Source organism: Temnothorax curvispinosus, unplaced genomic scaffold, assembly GCF_003070985.1.
Source record: "Temnothorax curvispinosus isolate PA1 unplaced genomic scaffold, ASM307098v1 QBEX01015524.1, whole genome shotgun sequence".
In the NCBI taxonomy this organism is placed as follows: domain Eukaryota; kingdom Metazoa; phylum Arthropoda; class Insecta; order Hymenoptera; family Formicidae; genus Temnothorax; species Temnothorax curvispinosus.
Window position 1 is genome coordinate 181,307 of NW_020225304.1, and position 6,318 is coordinate 187,624.

Genomic DNA, 6,318 nt, shown 5'->3' on the forward strand with positions numbered 1-6,318 from the left:
ATAATATTAAATTAAAATATTATTAATATTTAAAAAATTAATACGTGCAAAAATTTGTCATCAATATCTTTACGAGCACATTATTTTGCCATATCAAAACAGGAACTTGCATGTAAAACTATCCATCTATGATGCACTTTTTGCTCAACTGGCCTTTCTCTTGCACCACTAGTACGTAATACCTTACAATAATAAATCGCAATCAACCACCAAATAGCACTGGTATAATCGATCGTTCACGCAGTACGACGTCGATCACCATGCGTCTCGTGGAAAAGAGAAATCGCGGTAATCAAGATAAATAACGGTAGCATAAATGGGCGACCAAAACGCGATCGACCTAAAAGAGCGACATGAAAATCGCACTTGAAATAAACCAGATCTAATGTTAACAGATACCTAAAAGTAGAAATTTCCCGGAAAACCTTCAAAGTTTCATAAACTTTATTCGAATTTATATTTTCTCTAAGAAAGTTTATATAGTTCCAAAATACATAAACAAAACATAATCTTTTAAATATCCCAAATATCCATTTTTCTAAGCTTTTAACACTGTTAAATTGGTAGTGTCAAGTTATACTCAATTTGAGTCATTTTTAACCATTCCTATAGGTCGTCGTCACTGCTCCTACTCAATATGTCGTTAATTTAACGAAACCAATGAAGAGTTAAAATAATAAATTTCGATGGTAATTAAAAATAACAAAATTTTATTTAATTAATATGAGTTTAAATTTTATCTTGTAATATTTAAACAGTAAAAATAAGAAAAAAATATTATAAAACTTAAACTTTTTTGTATAGAATTTCAAGCAATATTATTTCAGACTTAAAAGTTTTTTTCCGGAAAAAACTAAATGAATTGAATTTTCCTGCATTAGATTAAAGATTTGCAGAACACTTATTTGCGCTAGTTAATAATACTTCTACTCCTAATTTCACTATTCCGCGCGTTCGATTTTATCGCAACGCGCCACTATTAGACCGCAGCGCTTGTCGCAGTTTGCGACTACGGAATAGAGAATTAAACGATAGATTCTGTATTCGCAGCGTGTTTCTCTAGTTCGTTGATCATTGGACAGATTCCAATGGAGAGACAGGTCAAAGGCGGCACTTGCCAGTGTCCCGTAACTTGTAACAGCTCGTTGGAATGCGCCACGATTCGCTGATAAGGATCTCACGTTATTGGCTGAGCGATCTTCTTTAACCGCGTACTCGCAATGCACGTGTCGAAACGACTGATCTTATCTATCAGGCTCTACAAAGTATTCAATGACAAATTAAGGCTCCTGGGTACTCGTCGCGGCCATGTTGGAATGTGACGTTAAAAGCGAGAAATGACACGTTGAAAATTCTTGCGTAGTATTTCCAAATAAAAAAATATTTACTTAAAATAACACTACAGATCACTTCAGCACACTTCGAAAATAATTCGAGTTGAGGGTAAGTCTACCCCTTTCCCTTGACAGTTAATAAACAGCCGTAAAACGAATGTGATACGATGCAGGTTTGTGCGCATGCGCATGACTAGATTTTGTACTACATTCATTTTATTATACGGCTGTTTATTAACTGTCAAGGGAAAGGGGTAGACTTAACTTTAACTCGGAGTATTTTCGAAGTGTGTTGAAGTGATCTGTAGTATTTTAAGCAAACATCTTTTTATTTGGAAATACTACGCAAGAATTCTCAAAGTGTCAATTCTCAACATTTCTCGCTTCTGACGTCACATCTCATGAGATGTCAGGAAAGAGCCCACACTGAGAAAAAAAATTGTTAATCCCAAGAAATATTTAGTTCGATACGTTCAACCAAACATTTTAGTTAGTTAACTAAATATTGGTTGTTTCAACAATTTATTTCGTTTCTTTAATCAAGAATTAATTAATTCAACTAATGTTTAGTTAACTAACTAAAATGTTTAGTTGAACGTATCGGACTAAATATTTCTTGGGATTGACAAATTTTTTTTCTCAGTGCAGGAGCCTTAAATCAAATATCAACGATTTGATTGGTGTACGTCAGTTTTGAAGCCAGAATGTCTCTGTCCGATATTATATTCTTACATACCTTGTTAGCCTTTACGTTATTTAATGTAATTATTCACTAAATATGTTTTAAACAATTATATTCATAAAATAAAATTTCTATCCATTATTAAAAGCTCAGTTATGAATTAAAGTCTTCGGTGTAATTTTTTTCTAACAAATGCAACATCAAAACTAAAGTGAGAAATAATGATGCAATTTAAGCAATAACGCGTTACACAGATGACATACACGGTAGTACATGATCACAGATCACAACTGTAAAAAGTCGCGCGTTTAAAAGCTACTTCGACATGCCGGCGATACCTCGCACGACGATTATTTCTCTTAATCGTCCGGCAATGAAGCCCACGTGGTAATTTTAGCATCAGGTTACAGGATATACCCTGCAACACGCGCGTTTCCTTCTCTATTCTCGATTTTCTCGTGGGGTAGAGAGGCAGCGCGCAGCATCGAAATAGATTCCCCGCAGTGAGACGAAATGACAGCGTGTCCGCGCGCGGATTAATCACCCGACGATAATTAATTCCGTCCGCGCCGCAACCTATCTCGGTCCCCCACGTAAAAATCGGCGTTCTCGTAGAACATAAGTTAACCCGAAGTAACAGGTAACTGCCAACTGCTATACTACCTTCATATTTACCTATGCGGATGCAGGTACATTGCAGGGAAGATCGGGCGGTACGCGGAGGCAAGGTGCAATCAATCTCGGCTAAACTACGAGACGAAAAGATCGGGCTTGATTACGGCGTACTACGTTGTTAATTAATAAGAAAATTAATCAGTAAAAAGAAATACTTTTGCAAGATCTCAACAATGTGAAACTGAGAATAATTGTGTTAGCTTAGTCAAGAACAAAACGGAATGTTATTTGAATAATTATTTACTGCGTAATATGTGTAATTAAAAATAAATTGCGCGGGGGACGTAACGTACGCAACAAGTTTATCTAGTTTCGTTACACCTTTCAGTATCGCACTTTTGTTGCAAGACTGTCATTGGACTGTAATTAGAATTTATAGCCAAATGATTTATATCTATTATACGATATAATTTATACGATACCACATTTAGCGATATATTTGGCTATAGCCACAATCCTTTTCCCGTAAACGGGAAAGTAATGACTGCGTTATTATCATAAATTTTATACCGTTATTGTCATGCATTTCTTTGGGATGGCGGAACGACTGCGAGACATGCCATGCTAATTGCTAATCCATTCGCGTTACAATCCTATTACTGCGTACCGTGAAAACGGACACGCACGTGTAAAGATATATCGATTCCACGAGAAAGCAAACCCAGTTGCATCACTGTAATTTACAGTAAACTACGGTAATGCATGACAATCGCTATTATATTTATCGTTCGGATACAGCAATTGCGCCGCGAATAATATAACAGGTGCTTTACCGCCCGTAATAGTACCAACTTTATTGCCACGACGATAAAACAAAAAGGAACTTTTATGACACAATTTAACGTCTTCTCACATAACGGTTCGTATCCCGCGTTATAACGGCACGATCAAATCTGTACTAAGTTGATCCACTTCGTGTTTGTGTGTGTGTGTGTGTGTGTGTGTGCTGTAGCAAATTCGACTTTACCACACTCAAGCAATAAACGTCGTAATTGAGCATTAAAATAATTACGAAACAATTTGATTGACAATATGCATATTTTTGCGTAACAATGTTTAAACTAAAAAAAGTTTAATTAGTATATGCTGTAATATACATATTTAATATATAGGATACTCTCCAAAAGTAATTGCTTCATTTAATATATATATTTTTTCAAATTCTTAGAAATTCAAATTAATGTTTACTCCAATTTCAATAAAAAAGTTTCAATGAAATTAGTTGCAGTGCTTCAAACGCTGATATATTGACAACTAAACCTTCAAGGAAGAATTTACTAAAGCAATATCCACATACATATATAAGATAAAAAAGGATAATTTCATCCATTTACGTAATAAACTGAATTCCATTACAGCATTTTTAAAAGTTTTTGATTGAAAATTTATTAGTTCAATTCGTTTAAATTGATTCAAATCTAAAATCAATAGATAGAAAGAAAGTAAACATCCGCAATGTTAATTCCATTATAAGTTATAACGGACAGTTATCACATTTGGCTATTACGGTCATTACCGATTTGTGCTGAGAAAATCTGAAGTCGTCTGGATCAAACGACGTTGTCGATCGACAAGATTCACTTGAAACTCGAGGCATCCTATTCGCGAAGACCATTCCGCCACGTCGTCAGAAATTACCGAGACATTTGCAATTTGCCCATGTGAAATTCCATCCCGTAGCTTGGTTTACGCACGACGCATACGAATGAACAGGACATTAAGGCGGACGTTAACGGCCGACGGTATCGCTAAATAGTGAAATCGCACGGCTGTAAAATAATTTATTTATTATTCGATCGCGAGCGGTCTTATCTCCGGGTAAATTTCCGTCTAGACGAGATTGAAAAACCGTGTGATCTCGGCAGGTCAGGCGCTGAGCTGAAAAGAATCCGCGACGCGTACGCGGCCGTGCGTATAAACACGCGCGAGGTATACGCGCACACGCCCGCATGACACTCGGAAAATTTGCGCGAAAGAAGCACGAGGCGTAATTTTACGACAAGACGCAATAATCGAGAACAGAATAACATTGGCGTCGACTTAGAAAAAAGAAAAATGCGAATCTCTCTTTTTAGGAAACTTTGACCATCTCGCGATCATTTTTTTAATCTATTAATTGCCCTTTTCTGCGAACGTTTATTGCCTTGATCTATAACAACGCAAAATGACTTTAAAATATACAATTTTTAATCTTTTTTATAATATATAATACTGTTAAGAATTTCGTGTAGATTTATTCGTATTTATCGTTGTCTACAAATAAATTACGAAAGTTAATAAATTAACAGAAAACATAAAAAGCTTATTTGAGCTTTATTTTTATATGAGCCGGATTGGACGTAGATTTTTATATCGTGTAATTTGGGAAGACGTAATTCAACATAGTAACTCCAAGACCCTTTACACACAATTGATTCCAAGTTCGACGCCAATGACAACGCACTCTCTATTACGAGGCACCTCACGCATCGTTTTCTATTTCTCACGTATAGTTCGCCTGGAAATTCAAATTTATGACGCATTACGGAGCGTGCAATCGCAGTCATTCGCTGGTGGTAAATTTACTGCCTTACATGAAAAGACGCGTTAAAGTAACAATAAGTGATAGCAAACGCAATTCTTGTAGGAATTCTGTTTCGGTCTTGAACGTTTCTACAGACGATTTATGATATATGCTTACACTCATAATATCCTAAGCAAGTGAAATTAAAATATGAAAAAATGTGAATATTATAAATTCTTTCTATGAATTCACTCATATAAAAAGATGTTCGTTTATTTACAGATTTTCACCATACAACTACAATTTATCCAGAATGTATCGATACATACATAATTTTTCAAAATACATTTGTATATAATCTTTCTTGCACACAATATGTAACAATGCACTGAATGTTATAAGAAACAAATAAAAAGATTTGTAATAATTCGTCGTAATGCATCATGCGGCTGTAAATTATTATCTAAACCGCTGGCGATATTACCCGTCGCTTCTGACAATATTAGTAGCTACATCCGCCATAATCATAGACAACAAGGCCGATAATTCTTGTTAGAACGGTGATTCATTATGTCCGGTCGATGCGTTGTGATATTTTATTCTATGGGAGTTTTTCCCGCCTTGGCGGCTAACGTTTTAATGACAATTTATGTCCTCGTTTTATGGATATCTCAGACCGGAAATCAATTCGTTTGTCCATAGACTAACTTCTTACGTGAAAGACACATTTCCCGTTAAGCATTATGATTTATCATCATACCTAATGTTCCTGGAAACAAAATTCATAATGTAAAAAACAATTGCTTTAAAAGGGTTGTCGGAATGTTTTGTAACAATTCTGTCATTTGTGTGTCGCTGGTTTAAAATTTTGAATGACATTGTGAATTTAGCACGTGCGATCAAACTGTCTATATTTTCGTTTATTCAAAAAATTGATCAAAAAAATATATTTTATCACATGGTCTAAATATTAGAAATGACAAAACTCGTGAAATATAATTGCTTACGGAAGAATGATTCAATTTAATTTTAAATTTGTTTATCTTGATTTATATATATTTATTTCTGAACGTAATATATATATCCATTTTTGTCAAACATTTTTAAATTTGAAAATATATATA